A 22,137-nucleotide genomic window follows, 5' to 3' on the forward strand; every position below is an offset into this window, starting at 1 on the left:
TGTAATTATGTTAGTTTCAAAACTCCTTTTTAATTTTTTGCCACATTTCCACTTTCCAAAATCTATTTGCATTTGTGCTGGAATACTCAGCAGATCTGGCAATATTCATGGTGAGAGAAACAAGGTTATTATTTCAGGACTTGAAGATGAAAAAAAAATATATATACACAGTGGGAATCTGAAATTGGTTGAAATGATCTTCCATATGGACCATTTGATAAGCTGTGGTAATGTTTAATGTTTGAAGCTGATTTGGTTTAGCACAAATTTACACAATTTAAAAGTACTTACCCACAGATAAAATGCTGATAATACTTCACAGTCCCTTTTAGTGAAAAACCATGGATCTAAACTTACAAAAAATTTGCAAGTCACTTGCAGTTTGTACAATTTTCTCCATTATGCTACAGAAAGTGCACGTACATAAATTGATGTGTATGAGACACTAAAATCATGACAAAAACACAAATGATTCAAACACAGTAAGACTTAAAAATTGGAAATAAATCCAGCAGTTCCAACAAGGTATCTGCCACTTTTCAAGAGTCCCTGCTGTCATCTGAGGTGAGGACATTCAGTTAGATGAGAAGCCTCATGCACATTTTACTTATGATCAACACAATATCTTCAAAGAAACTTCAAGTTTCTTAAGAGTAATGAAGTCCTGATGAAGGGTCTCGGCCTGAAACGTTGACTGTTTGTTTACTTCCATAGATGCTGCCTGTTGTGCTGAGCTTCTCCAGTACTTTGTGTATGTCGCTTTGGATTTCCAGCATCTGCAGACTTTCTCGTTTTCTGAGAGAATGTAGTCTTAGAAGTTATAGCAACCCAAGAACACTGAGTAAACAATCTATACACAACGTGTTGTCTTCTGTGTCAAAGACAAAAGGTATATTTCCCCAATGGGAGTTTAAAATAAAAAGCATTTGGTTAGAACTCTTCACTGCATAGACATTAAGGTCCATGCTGATGTACAAATACTCCTTCGACAAGGTGTGAATTTTTTTTTCATAAAATCAAAGTGCATTGGAGTCTTCTAATTTTTCACTATATAAATGGAATTCAACAGACATTTGGCAATCTGTGTGTTCTGTTTACTCAACCCCGTAAGGACTGCTTTATACATACAACTTGTTTTTGGTATTGTTAAGTTCAATTGAAGTTGTGTCTGAGGGGAATTTATTGGCTAGGATGAGATATGTGTTATATTTGGCACAATTCCTATTTAATCACAAAGGCTTTGTTTTTAATCAAAGTATTTCAATTATGCTTAAAATAATGGAGAATAAAGTCCAGCAAGAAAACAGATGAATTTTGATTCTATAAGATGCTAACATTGGGGATGAAGTATTCCAATTATAATTCCACATCTGTGTTTGCAAGCTTCGTAGATCTGCAGTAAGCAGTTTGTGGATTAGCAAGAGACTTGGATGTCAATCTGCAATTCAATCTTATTAGTATTTGTATAAACCCTATGTTCCACCTTGAATATAAATAACACAGAACCTCTTTTGTTACAGCAAATACCTGCACATTGCATTTCCACAGTGGGTCATCTAGTCTCCCACAATGGTATTACAACCAGTGAACTCATTTACAGAATTTCCCCAGCTACACTGCTGGATGCCTGGTTAATGAGAAGAAGTCACGCAGAATTAACTACATTGCTCATGGTGTTCATTTTATTATGTTCCTAAGTTCAATCCACCCTGATTCCAAACTCACCCTGTGGTTGTCAAGAATCTCAAAGATACTTGAAAATCATCAGTAATTCAAACAAAAATTGGGGTAGGTAAATAAGTTAATGAAAATCTGCATGTCTTCTTTGTGACTATCCTTAGAGAAAGATTAACTCTCTGGCATATTCTTCGATAGAGGTTTCAACTAGTGGGAGTGTCTAAGACCAGAGGGCATAGTCTCAGAATCATAGGAGATCCCTTTAGAATTGAGAACAAGAAGGAGGTGAATCTATGGAATTTACTGCCAGAGGTGGTTATTGAGGCCAAGTCATCGGATATGGTTAAAGCGCGAGTTAACAGGTTCTTGACTAGTGAGGGCATCAACGGTTGTAGTGAGAAGGCAGGAGAATGGGGTTGAAGTAGAAGAATAAATCACCCATGACTGAATAATGGAGCTGACTTGACAGGCTGAAGTGGCTTAATTCTGCTCCAATATCTCAAGGTCTTTTTCCACACAAAGAAAAAAATTTTAGCTTACAGAGCAATAGTCAGTATTACAAAAGTTACCTTTTAGTAAAGAAAATGTATCTTTTAAAAATCTCACCTAAACTAACTGCTCCGAATCTATGTGTTTTGTGTTAGCACAGTTTTCCAGATGAATAGGAATGTCCTTCCAGTGCAATTTCTAATTGGTTATAGTTCTCCCAAGGCTTTACTTCTTACAAACAAGCCAGGAAGTTAGCAAAGTTTCTGGCAATGTCTCACCATAGTGAGGTCCAGAAAATTGGGTCACAAGGAATCCATGCTGCTCTGGCAAAATGGATCCAAAACTGTTTTGTTGATAGACGGTAGGGAGGTGTAGTGGGCAGCAGTTTTCCTGACTGGGTCTCTGTATTCGCTGGTGTACAGCAAGGATTAATGCTAGGACCTTTGTTATCCGTTGCCTATTAAAAGACTAGCATAAGAATGATCGTGGCCTTATAAGTAATTCTATTGACAACATGAAGATTGATGGAGTTGTAGATAGTGGGAGTAGTTGCCCAATGATATTGTTGGAGTATGATTTAGAATTGAGAATTGCAGCAACCCCACACCAGTCAACCTCCTCCCTTGGGGTCCCGGATTCCAGGGACCAAAAGTTTCGACGGGTCCCAATTGCTCTTGTATTCTATGGACAGAGACAAGTTTTCCTTTCTTATCTCTCTCTTGACAGTGTGAGCTTTGACCTGGGCCGTCACTAACAGGGACAATAAAACCACCACCTGCAATAAATATAAGGAATTCACCACTAAGATGAGCCAGGTTTTGAACCATCAGGAAATGGAAGGAAGGCAGTAGATCTGATACTTCATCTGCCTCAAGGCTTATGCTCGGTCCTGGATTACACCATGCAATTCAAAACCCTCATGGAGTTTGAAGAGATTTGGTATGTCAACAAATACGCTCAAAAACTTCTATAGATGTACCGTGGAGAGCATTCTGACAGGCTGCATCGCTGTCTGGCATGGAGGGGCTACTGCAAAGGATAGAAAGAAGCTGCAGAGGGCTGTTAATTTAGTCGGCTCCATCTTGGGTATTAGCCTGCAAAGTAGGGCGCGGTGTGTCAGAAAGTCAGCATCCATTATTAAGGACCTCCAGCACCCAGGGCATGCACTGTCACCATCAGGTGGGAGGCACACACTCAGCAATTCAGGAACAGCTTCTTCCCCTCTGCCATCCAATTGCTAAATGGACATTGACCCTGTGAACACTACCTCATTTTTTCAATATATATTATTTTGGTTTTTGCACAACTTTTAATCTCCAATATACATATACTGTAATTGATTTACTTATTTATTTATTTTTCTTCTATGTAATGTATTGCCTTGAATTGCTGCTGCTAAGTTAACAAATTTCACGACACTTGCCGGTGATAATAAACCTGATTCTAATTCTGATTCTGGACTGTGACTGGAATGCGGAAGCACTGCTGGCCCATTACCATCACGGCCTCTTGGAGCACTTGAAAGACAAACTATCTACCTGGGAAGTGCGCACTGACCTGGAGAGCCGCATCACTCTGGCTTCCATGTTGACAAACATCTAACGGGATGACCTCAAGTTCACAGCCAGAAAGCAAGTTGCATTCCCAGAACCATTTCAGGCTTCAGCACCCTCATCAGCAACATCTCCAAAACTACTGAGCTACCAATCACCCGCACATCAAAAGCCCACTGTGCCCAGGAAAATGGCACCACTGGGTTGAGATGAGGGGCCTTCTATCTGCTTAGCTTTCCCCGGCCCCTCATTCCAGCACCATAGCCTGACTCACACACTCTGTCCTCTTTCGCACTCCAATGGTTCTGCATGCACAGGAGGCTCTGCTGGATTGCGGCACAGCAGGCAAATTTCTGGACTGGACTTTGCCTGTCTCTCACCCTTTCTGTTTTATGGCCATGGACTGGTGTCCCTTCGAGTGTGAGATGGTCAGAGCGCGCGCACAGCCTGTGCACATGTGCATTGGAGAGCATAGTGAGTCCATCTATTTCCTCCTAATCGACTCACCCAACACTCCTTTCATCTTAGGTTACCCCTGGCTTTCCACTCACAACCCTGAATTCACCTGGACATCCGTTTCACTGCTGATCCATCTGCCTACAACCTCAGTGAATCTCACCCTGTAAATCCGTGGTGAATGAGGAAACCCTCGATCTCACCAAACTCCCACAAGAATACTACAACCTTGCCAGCACCATGACTCTCACAGGCCACAAAACCGCACACTCAGTTAGAGGTGGACGCATGTGACATGGGCACCAAGGCTATCCTCTTCCAACAATGACCGGACAGAAAGACACATTCTTGTGCCTTCTTCTTGCAGGTTCAACTCTACACAGTATCGTTATGCAGTAGGAGACAGGAAGCTACTTGTCATTAAATGGGCCTTTGAGGAATGGAGACATTGGCTGATGGGGACCACCAGGCCCTCCCTGATCTGGACTAACCTCCAGAACCTCAAATCTATTCAGCAGACCCCCCTGCCCAAATCAAACCATGTCAGGCTTGCTGGACATTCTTTCAAGCAATCCAACTTCATCATCTCCTACTGACCCAGCTCAAAGAGCACAAAGGGAAATGCCCTGTCTATGTAATTCAACCCAGTTGAAATGGAGATCAACCCTCGGCCCAACATTTCAACCTTGCAGATCCTTGCCCTGATCTTCTGGGATCTTGTGAACCTGATCCACCAGGTCCTAAAGCACAAGCCTGCACTGGCTAACACAGCTAATAACTGTATATATGTGCTGGTGGCTGTGCACTCTGAGGTACTCCAGTGGGTCCACTCTTCAACACTATCCAGTCATCCAAACACACGATGGACCTGGATTTTCTGCAATGGCAATTCTGTTGGTCCAACATGATCACAGATGTACATCAGTTCATTGCTGCCTGTCCTCAATATGCCCAGTCCAAATCCTTCAACCAGTAGCCCTCCAGGCTTCTGTTGCCCCTATCAGTATCACATCAGCATGGATTTCATCACATGTTTGCCATCTTCTGACATGGCCTTGATCATCATGAGAACGGTGAATCTGTTCTTCAAGGAAGCCCACTTCATCGCCCCCAAATCTCCAACAGCCGCTGACATAGAGAACCTGATTCTCCAATATTTAATTCACCTTCACGGTTTCACTCAGTACTTTGTGTCAGACCGAGGCCCACAATTTGTCTCCCACTTCTGGCAAGCCTTTTGCCCCGTGCTCGCACCTCAGTGTGTTTATCTTCTGGTTGTCATCTGCAGACCAGCAATCAGTCATAAAGTGATTATTGGCAAGTGGAGAAGTCTCTGCGATCCTGCACCACCTCTAACCCTTCCAACGTATCTGCTCTGGGATGAAATATCCCTCCAAATTACACCCTTCAAAGTGCTTCATGGTTACCAACCCCCATTGTTCCTCGCGGAGAAGCCAATGGTGAAAGTCCTTGTTTGTCACTGTTAGAAAGCCTGGAAAACATAAACCTAGTGCCAGCCATGCCTATTGCTGCCAGGTCAACCACTGTCAGTGCCCAGCCAGACTGCTCCAGTCCGGGGACCGCATCATGCTGTCCACCTGAAATCTTCCCCTGTGCATCAACTCCCATAAGTTCTCACCCCAGTTCATCAGTCCCTTCAAGATCACCCATCGCATCAAATCCAGTCACTTACTGTATTCAGTTGCCACCATCGCTCAGGATCACACCTATTTGCAACACGTCCTACCTCGAGCTGATTGACTATAGACCACTCAACACCCCCCACCCCAGAGCCTGCACTTCGGGAACCTAGGATGGTGGAAGGTGATCCAATTTACACAGTTCTCCCGTTGATGGATTCACATCATCATCATGGATTGGTTATGCAGTAACTGGTTGACTGGGAAGGGTACGGCCCAGATGAGAGGTCTTGAGTGCCATCCAGTATTACCTTGGAATCATTATTCATCAAGGAGTTCTACCAAAACTGTCTGGATTGTCCAGGGCCGTCAATTGTTGGCTGTGGTGGTGGAGTGAGGGTGTTCCTGTCAGGCTTGCACAAGCAGGCTTTTCTCAGTCTTCACTCAGTTAATAGGAGTCACTTGTTACTCATTTCCACCTCATAACTTGCAACCTATTTAAACCCAGCTCTCACCCACTGTCCTTGTTCACCCATTGAACTGGCCAGTTATTTCTACCCTTCAGTTAACTTGTTGTGATGTTGTGTTGAGTATCTGTTCTCTCATCTTTTGTGGATACTCGTGACTCGTTATTTTGCAGTTTATTATTAAAATGATTACTCACCACTAAATCATCTCCACTGCTCTGCAATTTGGTCAAGTCTCCTCTACATTTCCTGACAATCTTACAATTTTTTTATATAGTCACCTTTATGTGTAATTTTTCAGCAAATTTTCTAGTGATTCAAATATAACTGATTCTGTATATTTCTAAAAGCTTCTTAGTTTTCCTGCTACAGGTGTCATATCACTGTAATCTGGCTATTTCATTGGATACATCTTATAAATGGAAAGTGCTATATCTGTATTCTGAGTATGAGTCGATCATAACTTCTTTTGCTGTCCTTCCTTTGCTGATTTTATATTCTTGAAAAACTTTATAAAGCGGGAACAACAACCAAGTGTTATGCTTCATTCTTGCCTTCCAAAAGCCTGTGGGTCATTATCACCAGATCTAACAATACAGAGAGACATACAGTAGATCAGCTGGAAAGTCAGGCAAAGCAGCGACAGTCGGAATTTAATCCAGAAATGTGTGAGGTAGTGCATTTTGTGTTGTCTAATAACTGACCAGACATACAGTATTCTCTAAATGGCAGAGACCCTGGCAGTGTTAAAGAATATAGGGACCCTGGGGTGCAAGTTCAAGGCGTTCTGAAAATGGCCACACAAGTTGATAGGGTAATGTGGAAAATATTTAAATTGCTTGACTTCATAGGCAGGAGTATAGAGTACATGAGATGGGACATCACATTGTATCTGTATAAGGCATTGATTACGCCACACTTGGAATGCTACTGTCATAGCAGGGTCTTAGAGTTATACAGAATGGAATCAGACAGTTCACACAACTCATCCAATTGTGTTCCTGATGTAATTTGTATGCATTTGGCCTATCTCTCTCCTCAACATTTCCCATTGATGAATCTATCCAAATGTCCTTCAAACATTGTAATTATGCCCACTTCTGCCAGCTTGTTCCATATACCCACAACCCATTGTGTAAACCTTGCTCCTCAGATCAGATCCTCTTTAAATCTTTCACCTCCAACCTTTACCCTATGTCCACTAGTTTTAGATCTCATATCCTCAGAAAATGACTTAAAATCTGTCTAACCTGTGCCCCTCATGATTTCGTAAACATCTAGAAGGTTAACCACGTGCCTCCTTTGCTCCAGGGAAGTTGGAACATAGTCCTAGTCTATTCAGTTTTTCCCAGAAACTGCTATGTTGCTTCAGCATCTGTTTTGTTCAGCTTCTCATTCACTGTTGTGACTTTTACTTGATCTAGTTTCATACTGATCACCTCTAGTGATTACATGTCTCATGAAGAAGAAATCCTTCATTATGAACTTCAGCTTCTCTTCATTCACTACAGCTGCTTCCCCTGGACTCTCAGTCTTCAATTATGTTTATTCTCCTTGTATTTCTCCTTTTCTAATCACTGAAAATTTGCATAATATGGTCTTATCCCATTGAGATCTTCAACCACTATTGTGTCCTTCCAGAAATACCTCTAGGTCTGTGTCGATTCCCAATGGGATTCTTCAATGACACCTACTGAATAAAATGTTGAAGTATATCAAATACAACCCTCCTCATCAAACCAGAACAATCCACTGCATTCAACACACTGGAAGGTTTGTACATCATTCAGGTCTGATTAAAGATCAGAATCAGAATTAGGTTTAATATCACCAGCATATGTTGTGAAATTTGTTAACTTTATGACGCCAGCACAATAAAATACATGATAAATAAATATAGAGAAAAAAACTGAGTTACATAAGTATATCTATGTCTATAAAATAGTTGCCTGGAGAGCCATTGAGATTGCATCTGCTGAAGACCTATTGTGGTGATAGGCAAGATGCAGTGGGTCCAGGTCCTTTCTGAGACAAGAGTTGATTCTAGCCATGACCAACCTCTCAAAGCATTTCATCATTGTAGGTGTGAGTGCTACTGGACAATAGTCCTTGAGACAGCTCATACTGCTCTTCTTGGGCACTGCTATAATTGTTGCTCTTTTAAAGCATGTGGGAACTTCTGAATGCAGCAGTGAGAGATGGAAAATGTCTTTGAATATTCTTACCAGTTGGTTGGCACAGGTTTTCAGAGCCTTACCGGGTACTACAAAACAGACCCTGCTGCCTTGTGAGAGTTCACCCTCTTGAAAGACAGCCTCCAACATTTCCAACGTTCTCATCAGGTATGACGCTGCTTCAGAAGTCCAATATGCTATCTTGGGTTTAGGCATTTTTCCATCTTGTCACTTAATTTCTCCACAAACTTTCTCTGCCTTTGTCAGACTATCCAACCTGGCTTGAAGCTTTTTTTTTGGGAGTCACTTGGACATACCTGAATGGGTGTAGCAACCCAGCTTCAATATAATGTTACTGTATTTCAACGACACATGACTCATTGATTTCAATTTCTCTGCCTCAAGGTTAATGGCTTATTTCAGTAAGATATTATAAGTTATTCTTGAATCGGTTGAAATGTCACCATTTGTCCTTGCATCAGTATCTTAATGTAGATACAATTAATCTATATTCCTTCCACAGAATTGACCCTATCTGACGATAAGTATCTTGTGTTAACTAATGTTCTGCACCTGGCCCTATCTCTGCTCCTGCATGGCTCATCATTCCCATTACATGGACTCTCAATGTCCCTTCATTATGTTCTGTTTATAGAAACAATTTTCCGACCCACCTCAGAGACACTATTTCCTCGTATGTAGGGCATTTACATAGAACATAGAACATAGAATAGTACAGCACAGTACAGGCCCTTTGGCCCACAATGTTGTGCCGACCCTCAAACCCTGCCTCCCCTATAAGCCCCCACCGTAGATTCCTCCATATACCTGTCTAGTAGTCTCTTAAACTTCACTAGTGTATCTGCCTCCACCACTGACTCAGACAGTGCATTCCACGCACCAACCACTCTCTGAGTAAAAAACCTTCCTCTAATATCCCCCTTGAACTTCCCACCCCTTACCTTAAAGCCATGTCCTCTTGTATTGAGCAGTGGTGCCCTGGGGAAGAGGAGCTGGCTACCCACTCTATCTGTTCCTCTTATTATCTTGTACACCTCTATCATGTTTCCTCTCATCCTCCTTCTCTCCAAAGAGTAAAGCCCTAGCTCCCTTAATCTCTGATCATAATGCATACTTTCTAAACCAGGCAGCATCCTGGTAAATCTCCTCTGTACCCTTTCCAATGCTTCCACATCCTTCCTATAGTGAGGTGACCAGAACTGGACACAATACTCCAAGTGTGGCCTAACCAGAGTTTTATAGAGCTGCATCATTACATCGCGACTCTTAAACTCTATCCCTCGACTTATGAAAGCTAACACCCCATAAGCTTTCTTAACTACCCTATCCACCTGTGAGGCAACTTTCAGGGATCTGTGGACACGTACCCCGAGATCCCTCTGCTCCTCCACACTACCAAGTATCCTGCCATTTACTTTGTACTCTGCCTTGGAGTTTGTCCTTCCAAAGTGTACCACCTCACACTTCTCCGGGTTGAACTCCATCTGCCACTTCTCAGCCCACTTCTGCATCCTATCAATGTCTCTCTGCAATCTTTGACAATCCTCTACACTATGTACAACACCATCAACCTTTGTGTCTTCTGCAAACTTGCCAACCCACCCTTCTACCCCCGCATCCAGGTTGTTAATAAAAATCACGAAAAGTAGAGGTCCCAGAACAGATCTTTGTGGGACACCATTTTTGAACCATACAATTAATACCACAGTGGTGGGGCTCATCAGCAAAAATGATGAAACAATGTACAGGGAGGAGGTCAAACACCTGGAGAGCTGGTGCAGTGATAACAACTTGATGCTTAATGTCACCAAAACCAAGGAGATGATCGTCGATTTCAGACGGTCTCAGCCTGAGCTCACACCCCTCAGCATCAGTGGCTCCACAGTGGAGAGAGTGGAAAACATCAAGTTCCTTGGAGTGCAAATCTCGGACAATCTCACCTGGTCCAGGAACATCACTGGGATTGTGAAACGGGCCCAGTAGAGATTGCACTTTCTGAGGAAGCTTAAACAAGCATCACTCCCCACTAACATCTTAACTACATTCTACCGAGGCGTGGTTGAGAGTGTGCTGACCTTTTGCATCACAACCTGGTTCTCCAGCTGCAGTGCTGTCGACAAAAAAGCCTTGCAGAGGGTGGTTAGGGGAGCAGAGAAGGTTATTGGGGTCTCCCTACCTTCTGCCCAAGACCTCTTTCAGAGTCGATGCCTCCAGAAGACATGGTACATCATTAAAGACCTCTCACACCCTCTCCATGAACTGTTCGTTCTTCTGCCATCAGGCAAACGTTACAGGAGCATCAAATCTAAAACCACAAGGCTACTAAACAGCTTCCTCCCACAGGCAGTCAGACTGCTAAATAGCTGCTCTACCTGACTCTGCTTTGGACACTTTTAACTTGCACTGGACAATTATAACTTGATTTTAACTGACATGTGGCTGTTGTGTTTTACTATTTATTGTTATGTTTATTATTTAGTGTTGCATTTGTTGTGTTATGATTGCACTGTTCCTGGGAAACGCTGTCTCATTCTGCCCTGCAGAGCTGATGTACGGTTAGAATGACAATAAAGTTTTTTTGAATCTTTGAATCTTATTATAATAGCTAAATATTCTAGGCTCAATATTCAGTTTTCTGCCTTTTGTCTTATACATCACTACACTTCCCTCCTCTTTTTAACCACCCAGTGATTCAACCCTGATCTTGAATAAATCTGTGACATTTAGTTCTGCATGTATTTTTCTGAAGATGATTTTATCTCACATAGGGGCTCAGACTGCATATATGGATTCCATAAATTGAGTTACTTAGGGATTTTATTGATAGTACAGCTGAATCACACCTAGGTTAAATTCTATCCTCTAATGAATGAGGGTAACACATACAAAATGCTAGAGGAACTCAGCAGGTCAGGCAGCATCTATAAAAAGGTTCAGGCATAGATGCTGTTTGCCTGTATTAGATCCCTAGTCTTCTATGCCATGATTTTTCAAATATTTGTCTTACATGTAGTAATTGTATCTGCTTCCCTCAGTTTCTCACATCAACCACTCTCGATCTGATAAACTTTGTCCACTGTATTTCCTTGCTGTCACTATAAACCTTTGCCTTTCTGTTTCAGAAAGGAAAGATGCTACCTAAGTTACTGAGACTTTTGGCAGCTGATGGATTCCATACCAAAAAAATGAAACACTTCCATTGGAGAAACATGAGCAAACTACCGCAGAGTTGGAATGGATGTGCATAAATGTCTTACAGTGTATTCAGACTGAGCCACAGTATGAAACCCAGTTCCAAGTTTTCTGACTGAGCTCCAATTCATGGTTGGTGTGCTTGAACTGTTTAAAGTAGATGGTACGCTGTCAGAGATGAGCTAGCAGCACAAGACTATTGGAGGTATTAAGGGATTTACTAGAATAAAAAAGGCTTGAGAGTAGAACTAAGTGTCCTTATTTAATAACTACAGATCAGTCAGTTGGTAGCAAATACAATTTTGCTATCAATTATTCAGAATAAATGGATCACTTAGGGAGATACATCCTAACTGAAAAAGGTCCAACTTACATTTCCTAAGGACAATATCATTAGAACAACTTAACAAGGTTATTTGATAAAGTAACAAAAAAATAAAGGGAAAAAATTATTATTATTATTATTATTATTCCTCTTCATGCCTTGTAGTGCATTGAGCAGTATTTTTGATGTTTCCGTAGCATTTGACTGTTTCTCCAAAGCCAAGTTGGTAGCTTGACGCTGAACCCAGCAACCCAGCAACCCAGCACAGATGGAAAGCGTGCAAGGATGCCGGCTGGATTTGAACTCTTGACCATTAGCCTCAAAGTCCGGTGCTAATGCCACTAGAGAGGTCCGGCTAGCAGAGAAAGAATGTAGCTGCAGCATAATTATAGTAAGTAAATTATCTGATGAGTTACTTCATGGAAATTTGCCTTAAAAAAGATAGAGATACAATATATTTGTCCATGTCCCTTATTTTAGGCATTTTAGGCGGTAGTCATAGAGGATTCCATAGTGAGGGGAAAAGACAGAAGGTTCTGTCCACCTTCTAGAGATACTTGCATGGTGTGTTGCCTCCCAGGTGCCAAGGTACGAGATGTCTCGGATCGGGTGCAGGGTATTCTGAAGGGAGAGGGTGAACGACCAGAAGACGTGGTGTACTTGGATTTTCAGAAGGCCTTTGACAAGGTGCTACACACGAGGCTGCTTAGCAAGATAAGAGTCCATGGGATTACAGGGGAGTTTCTAGCATGGGTGGAGCATTGGCTGATCAGCAGAAAACAGAGAGTGGGAATAAAGGGATCCTACTCTGGCTGGCTGCCAGTTACCAGTGGGGTTCCATAGGGGTCGGTGTTGGGACCGCTGCTTTTTACGGTGTATGTCAATAATTTGGACTACAGTATTAATGGATTTGTGGCTAAATTTGCTGATGATACAAAGATAGATGGAGGAGTGGGTAGTGTTGAGGAAACAGAGAGCTTGCAGAGAGAGTTAGGTAGTTTAGGGGAACGGGCAAAGAAGTGGCAAATGAAATACAATGTTGGAAAGTGTATGGTCATGCACTTTGGTGGAAGAAATAAACAGGCAGACTATTATTTAGATGGGGAGAGAATTCAAAATGCAGAGATGCAAAGGGACTTGGGAGTCTTTGTGCAGGATACCCTAAAGGTTAACCTCCAGGTTGAGTCAGTTGCAAAGAAGGCAAATGCAAAGTTGGCATTCATTTCTAGAGGTATAAAATATAAGAGCAGGAATGTGATGTGATCGTGAGTCCATACTTGGAGTATTCTATGCAGTTCTGGGCTCCTTATTTTAGAAAGGATATACTGACATTGGGGAGGGTTCAGAGAAGATTCACAAGAATGATTCCAGGAATGAAAGGGTTACCATATGAGGAACATCTGGCAGCTCTTGGGCTGTATTCCCTAGGGTTTAGGAGAATGAGGGGGGGTCTCATAGAAACATTCCAAATGTTAAAAGACCTGAACAGATTAGATATGGTAAAGTTATATCCCATGGTAGGGGAGTCTAGGACAAGAGGCTACAAATTCAGAATTGAAGGATGTCCATTTAGAACAGAGATGCGGAGAAAGTACTTTAGTCAGAGGGTGGTAAATCTGTGGAATTTGTTGCCACGAGCAGCTGTGGAGGCCAGGTCATTGGGTGAATTTAAGGCAGAGATAGATAGGTTCTAGATTAGCCAGAGCATCAAAGGGCATGGGAAGAAGGCAGGGTAGTGGGGATGACTGGAAGAATTGGATCAGCCCATGATTGATAGGTGGGGCTGATTTGATGGGGCAAATAGCCTGCTTCTGCTCCTATATCTTATGGTCTTATGATCCTATTTTCACTTTCTGCATTCTGTTCCCTTCCCTTTCAGTCCTGATGAAATGTCTCAGCCCAAAACATCAACAGTTTATTCCACTGCATAGATGCTTCCTGACTTATGGAGTTCTTCCAGTAGTTTATGTGTATTTCTCAAGATTTCCAGCATCTGTAGAATCCCTTGTGTTTATGGCTCAATATTCACTGTATAGGCAGCTTAGCCGCTGTATAGCCGACTTTACTTCCTGTACATTCATAACTACACGGCCAGAGTCTGCTCTGACTCCACCTACAAGTCTGCAGATGATACCACTATAGTGGGCCGTATCTCAAACACTAATGAGTCAGAATAAAGGATGGAGACAGAGCTTCATAAGAACGTTTTGTGAGAATAACCTTCCCACAATGTCAGCATAACAAAATTGCCTTCAGGAAGGGAAGTGGCCCGCCTGATCCTATCTACACCTACAATGTTGAGGTTGAGAAGACTGAGAACTTCAAAGTCCTCGAAGTGAACATTACCAACAGTCTGTGCTGGGCCAACCACAGAGATATCATGGCCAAGAAAACTCACTAATGTCTCTACTTGCTCAGGAAGCTGAAGAAATTTGGCATGTCCCCATTGACCCTTACCAATTTTTATCAATGTACCACAGAAAGCATCCTAACTGGCTGCATCACTAATAGTGTGATACTGCTCTGCCTGTGACCACGGAGAACTGCAGGGAGTTATGGACACAGTTTAGCACGTAAAAGAAACCAGCATCCCCTACATGGAGTCTATCTCTACTTCTTGCTGCTGCAGAAAAGGAGCCAGCATGATCGAAGACACCTCCCACCTTGGAAATTACGTCCTATCCCACACACACTGGGCAAAAGATAAAAACATCTGAACACACATACCACCAGGATCAAGGGCAGCTTTTGCCCCACTGTTGTAAAACTACAGAATGGTTCCCTAGTGCAAAGAAATGGGCTCTTTACAGTTGACTCTGAACCTTGTCATGATCTTGCACCATATTGTCTACTTGCATTGCACTTTCTCTGCAGCTGTTATTCTTTATTCTGCATACTGTTATTGTTTTATCTTGTATTTCATTAATGCACTATGTAATGAATAGATCTATATGAACAGCTTGCAAAACAAGTACCTTGGTACATGTGACAATAATAAACCAATTTCAGTTCCAATTCTAAAACTTTGAAGCAGTAGGGAAGTTGAGGTTAATTATGAATGATTCGGTATCTCTAAGCTAGGGTTTCACAAAGTTCCTAGAGTATTGCAGAATTAATATCCAGTGAGGTCAGGAGATCCAGGATGTTCAATTTTGGGGGTGGGCTACTGGGAGTTGATTGCAGGGTTGATGATCGCTTCCGTGAGTGACCAAGAGAGAGGAAGAGGAGTAAATGGAGGATTCCTGATTTCAAAGCATCAGGTAGGATATTTGGAAACTAAGTGAAATAAGAGGGATAGTGGCAATAGAAATAATGGTAAAATAGTGATGAAATCAAGTGTTGCAGCTTAAACACATAAGCATTGACAATTAGGTGACAAGTGTTTTCTCAAACCCTGCTCGAAGAAGGTATTAGCAGAAGTATCCTCAATTTTCTTGATGGCTTCATGGCCCTAGAATGCATGAAGTTGAAACACTGGACTGTTTTATTACTGTATTTTAAGTAGAAGATTTAACCTTGTTAAAGAACATTTCTATTATTCATATTTCATTAGCTTATAATTGTGAAATCTGCATTATAATCGATTGAGCAAGACCTGCTTCCTGAGATTTCATACTGCCAGACAGTGGCAAAGCAATCTGAATTTCCCTGGGAAATTGAATGAAGGTGATCTTAACATGTAAGTAGTCTTTCTAATTGATACTTCAAAATTAGTACAAACTAATGTGTAGTTCTTAATTCATTTTGTACAGAAACTGTTTAGCAAAATTAAGTTTCAAAGCAATTTTGCAAACAATTTACTGCACAGAACTGAATTAAAATTTTAAATTTATTATTTTGCATGGGCAAAAACCCAAGATATCAGTGTGCACTGCAATTCTGATGAAGGCTCACCATGAGAATAAAGTGTTCACTGACTGCAGAATATTTAGTCACTCTCTATTGGCTCAGATTTTATGCCAGTGCCTCACTACCTCATCAGATTGCCTGCAGTATCCCAAAACTAACCCAAAGTAGATCTCTTCATAGCAGAATCATCTTAGCTGTTCTTAGCACACTATAGAAGAAAAGCTTGTAATAACAGTTGACAACAAAAGGGCAGCAGTGTTACTTTTAGCTCCAAACTTGATAATGGAATGCTTGAGAAAGAAAACCCTTCATTGCAACACACACAAAATGTTGGAGGAACTCAGCAAGTCAGGCAGCAACTATGAAAGTGGAATAAACAGTCAACCATTCCGGCTGAGACTCTTCACCAGGACACAAAAGGAACTTCATTGCCTGCTTTCTTTAACAATTAAAGATATAGAAAACATCTCCCCTTGTTCAGTTTACTACATGCAGCTTCTGTTAACAAACCTCATGACACATGCCGGTGATAATAGACCTGATTCTGATTCTGACTCACTCACTGGAGCCAGAATAAGTTTGATTTAAATGGAATCATTGGGTAGACATAGGCAAAGAATTATAACACACAATTAAAGAAAAAGATTCTGAGCATTAGAGAGCATGAACAGAAAGGCAGTCGCTAGTAATATGGAACGAGATAGTAGTGCTGTTCTGAAGGTGTCTAGTTTCAAGGGCGATATGCTGTAAGTATATACGTGCTGTGCAGATTATTTTAGAAAGAGCTCACGTATCATAATTTAGTTGTGGTGGGAACTGAGGTCACAATTTTACTTATTCATTTATTTGTTTAGAGATACAGCGCAGAAAAGGTCTTTCCAGCCCAACGGCTGCACTGTCCAGCATCCCACCTATTTAAAAACAGCCTAATCACTGGACAACTTATAATGATCAAGTTACCTTCTGACCTGCATGTCTTTGTCTTCCTCACCATAGTCCGCACACTTATTTCTGCTACCAAAGTGCATGACCGTGCATTTTCCAACATGTATTTCATTTGTTGTGATGTGATGCTGAGGCTTTATAAGGCACTGGTGAGGCCTCGCCTTGAGTATTGTGAACAGTTTTGGGCTCCTCATCTTAGAAAAGATGTGTTGGCATTGGAGAGGGTCCAGAGGAGGTTCACAAGGATGATTCCAGGAATGAAAGGGTTATCATATGAGGAACGTTCGATGGTTCTGGGTCTGTACTCACTGGAATTCAGAAGGATGAGGAAGGATCTCATTGAAACCTTTCGAATGTTGAAAGGCCTAGACAGAGTAGATGTGAAAAGAATGTTTCCCATGGTGGGAGAGTCTGGGACAAGAGGGCACAGCCTCAGGATAGAGGGGCTCCCTTTCAAAACAGAGATGCAGAGAAATTTCTTTAGCCAAAGGGTGGTGAATTTGTCGAATTTGTTGCCACATGCAGCTGTGGAGGCCAGGTTGTTGGGTATATTTAGGCAGAGAATAATGGGTTCTTGACTGGACATGACATCAAAGGTAGAAGGCCGGGATCTGGGGTTGAGGAGGAGATAGGAGAAAAGGATCAGCCATGACTGGATGGTGAAGCAGACTCGATGGGCCAGATGGCCTAATTCTGCTCCTATGTCTTATGGTCTTATAGTCTTGTGGGAGGAAACAAGAGCAAATGGAGGAAAATCATGTGATTCACAAGGAGACAAACTCCTTGCAGATGTCGCTGGAAATGAATTCCAAACTCCAAACTCCAGAATGTCCAGAGCTGTAACAGAGCTATGTTGCACTAATCGCTATGCTACCATTTTGAATGCTCTATTTATTTACTTTTCCCAAATTCCTCCGAACTGTTATTTATCTTTAAATTATTGTTATAACATCAGAATTAGTTCCATTAACTTCATTAGAAAAAGACATCCTTTCATGTTTGGAAATTTGTATTCTTAAAACCATATTTCCATTCTGGTTAATACTCACCAAATTTGACATCAATTAGCATGATTGGCAAAAACAATTAAATAAATGAAGCCGCACCATTAAAAGTCATAGAGTCTTGCTTATAGTAACAAATTAACTTACTAACATATCTGACTTTGCAAAATCGGACCCCCCAAAGGAAACTCATATGGTCACAGGGAGAATGTGCAAACTCCACATTTGTTCTGGTGTGTCCATTGTGAAATCAGTTTAGATTTCACAATGGGCACACCAGAACAAACAGGAATTACAGGGTTGCTGGAGTTGTAAGGCAACAGCTCTGCCAAGCTATGCCTTGGTACCACTCTAAATATAGTCTTTTATACAGAAAGGTAAACCTTGGTACTTTGTTTTAAACTAAAATTACATAGTATCATCTATAATAACTTCTGAATTTGTGGCATTAAAATATCTCACAGTATTATGTAATAATTTTCTTCTGAACAGCAATAAGGATAGATTCAGCAGCATCAGGAACATTTAGCAATAAGATAAATGACCATTTAATTAGTTTTGCGGTGGCATTGATTAAGAAGAGAATGCTGGTATATACAATACAAAACATTTCTGCTCATTCGTTCAACATACCGGGGGTTGTTTAATTACTGGACTAGCTGGATATAGTCTGGTTTTAGTGTCTTATCTGAGAACAGACACCCGTGACAAAGCATGCCTTGTCAATCCTCCCCTAGAACGTCAGCCTTCATTAAAAACTCAGATGTCAGTTTATCCTTGAGTTACTTTCTATAACATTAACAAACTTGTTGTTCACACTTGGCCATGAATTGGTACCACTTTATCCCAATGAGTTAAGAATGATCGAGAACAATAGAGTTGTACAACACAGAAACATGCCCTTCAGCCCAACTAGTCTATGCTGACCAAGATTCCCATCAATACCAGTCCTATTTACCTATGTTTGATTCAAACCCCGCTAAGCCTATCCATCCACACAAATGAGCACTTTCCTTGACTAAACAATAGAGGGACTGGGTGACTGAATCAATAAATTTGATTAGGAATCAAAACAACTTTAAGAGACCCTAAAGAAACTACAAGAACAATCATTCTCCATTCACTCCATCAAATTATATTATAGTGGCGTCAGAATCTGATCTGGATAGCAATTCTGTATTTCCAAAGGACCTAGGAAAGTTCTGGTTTCCCTATAGAAAAACCAGCATTGTGTTTGGCTACCATGCATATGCAGGATAATTTGCAAGACTGTATTCCCTGCAATATAATCTGAAATAAATCCTTTAGTATAGCAAATTCAAGCGTATTAAAAAAAAGAAAATGTTTCCCCAAATGCTGGTGCATTGTAAATTATTTAATTTATCAACACATAAATTTTCTGACACAAAGATAAATGTAGGGAACAATGGTTAAACCAGATGGGATAGTGCTTCTCACTGCTCAGCTTCCTCCAAGAGGTGCACAGACATATTTTTTTAGAACCTCTGGTGTAGGCAGAATCAATCATACTTAGCAAGTGGGACCAAGTGCATGATTTTATTTTGTTTGGACACTTCTGCTGGACGTTCAGGCTTGCATTTTATTACCCATTGTAGTGCAGTACACTTGACAGCTGAAGTGAAATAAGGAAATCTCTGAACAATGAAACAATGACATTCAACAATAAAAATAATCAGCGATTCACCAGGCAAGTTTTCATTCAATTAAAACGCTAGCCTGAGAAATATTGGAGATATTTTAATGTCTGTCTCATACTCACAGACATTCGTGCATTGTCTGAATACAGAGATAGTTAGTTCGTAGCAGTCACTCAAGTCGAGTATGATGTTCCCCTAAGGGATTGTCTATTGGTGGGTCCCTGGTGGCTGAGAGGCTAATCCAAGATCCACTTGTTCTGGCACAGTGTAGGCAAGAGTAAGTAGTGGCTTGGGCTCCACAGTAATGTGGCAGTTAGTGCGACTCTACTACTGGTTGGCGCATTCCAGAGTTCAGAGTTGAATTCCAGTGCTGCTCTGTAAGGAGGTTGCACAGTATGTTCTCCCTGTGGAATTGCGTGGGTCTTCCCTGGGCGTTCCAGCTTCCTCCCACAGTCCAAAAATGTACCAGTTAGCACAATAGTTGGTCATTATAAATTGCCCCATGATTAAGTTGAAATTAATCAAGTTTGTGGGGTGGCCTGGTTTGAAGGGCTGGAAAGGCCTACTCCGCACTGTATTGCTAAATAAGTAAATGAGCTAGTGACAGTAGCAGACAAATTATATGTCCAAGATCCTGTTTTAAAACTTCATAATACAGATAAAAAGTAGGAAATGCTTTCCTAGTAACTATCAATACAGATGAAATAATAATTATCCATTCAGTAACAAGTATTCCTGTATTGCTGAGACTTGCTTTGTGACAACTTCTCTGTAGGCAACTTAAAATTATGTGAGATTTACTTCTGAGTTGTTTCGAAGGTCATTAGCCTGAAACAACAAGCCCATTATTATTTCTTCACAGGTGCAGTCCGATGGTTTATAGCATCTGTGGTAATTTGCCTCGTGAAGCTCTCCCATCTCAATTATTATAGTCCAACAAAAAGGTGGAAGGAAAACATATGGCCATCCAGCTATGCCTGGAACTGGCAAAGTTAAAACTTGTAGTATCTCATTGTTCGCTCCTGGGACATACAGAGCAGAAGTACTGCATTCACGTAATTCATGCATTAGTTTCACATCAGGTTCAATTCATTTGTATGGGCAGTACACAACAAGTAAAATATGCTAGACACTGCTTGCTAAGACCTGATCAACTGTATGTTTTATAATATCAAACTGTGTGCAACATGCTTGTAATATAAAGTGACCAGAGGATTAAGAAAAAAAATGTGAACTACATTATCATCATTGATATAGATGGCAAAGAACAAGAGTCCCAGCACTGATCCCTGCAGCACTCCACCAGTCACAGACCTCCAGTCAGACAGGCAATCATCTAAAACCACTCTCTGGCTTCTCCTTCAAAGCCAATGTCTAATTCAATTTACTACCTAATCTTGAATGCCAAGTAACTGAACTTCTTTGACCAACCTCCCATGCGGGACCTCGTCAAATGCCTTACGAAGTCCACGTAGACAACATCCGCTGTCTTGCTTTTATCAGCAAGCCAGGTAACATCCTCAAAAAACTCTATGAGATTGGTTAGACATGCCATGCACAAAGCCATGCTGACTATACCTATTCAATCCATGTGTATCCAAGTTCTCATACGTCCAGTCTCTTAGAAAACCTTGAAATAATTTTCCTATTATTGCTGTCAGGCTCACTGGCCTATAATTTCCTGATTTATTCTTAGAGCCTTTCTTAAAGAGCAGAACACCAGTAGCTAACTTCCAATCCTCCAGTACCTCACCCATCGCTAAGGATGATTTAAATATCTCTGCTAGGGACCCTGCAAAATCTGCACTTGCCTACCACAGAGTCTGAAGACTTTGTCCATCCAGATTTGCCCAAGACATCAAACACCTCCTCCTCTGTAATCAATGAACTCACTGCTGCCTTGCTTCACTTCTATAGACTCTGCGTCTGTCTCCTGAGTAAACACAGATGCATAAAATCCATTTAAGATTTCCCTTATCTCTTTTAGCTCCACGCATAGATTACCATTCTGATTTTCCAGAGGACCAGTTTTGTCCCTTGCAATCCTTTTGCCCTTATCATATCTGTAGAAGCCCTTAGGAGTCTCCTTAAACTTGTCTGCTAAGGCAACCTCATGCCTTCTTTTGGCCCTCCTGATTTCTTTGTTATGTTCTCTTGCTTTTCTCCATAAGTGCCTCATTTGTTCCTACCTGCTCTGTAGGAGCAGGTTTACCTCCACTAAACCTGTTATACTTACTATTTATTCTGACAGGCAAATACAAGCTTTGTGCTCTCAAAAATTCATTTTGAAGGCCTCCCCCTTACCAAGCACCTCTTTGCCAGTAAGCAGCCTGTCCCAGTCCACACTTGCTTGATCCTTTCTAATACCATTAAAATCGGCCTTTCTCCAATTTAGTCCATGGTCCAGACCTAATTTTTTTCCATAGTAACCTTGAAACTACAGGCATTATGATCCCCTACACAAACTTTTGTCACCTGCCCTGTTTCATTCCCAAATAGAAGATCAAGTAAGTATTGCACACTCTCTCATTGGGACTTTTATGTACTGATTAAGGAAACTTTCCTGAACACATTTGACAAATTCTATCTCATTGAGTCCTTTTACAGAATGAGAGTCCCAGTCAATATTTGGAACATTAAAATCACCTACTGTCACAACCTTATGTTTTTTGCCACAGTCTATGATC

The sequence above is a fragment of the Mobula birostris genome, chromosome 7 (genome assembly GCF_030028105.1).
Source record: "Mobula birostris isolate sMobBir1 chromosome 7, sMobBir1.hap1, whole genome shotgun sequence".
NCBI lineage: Eukaryota > Metazoa > Chordata > Chondrichthyes > Myliobatiformes > Myliobatidae > Mobula > Mobula birostris.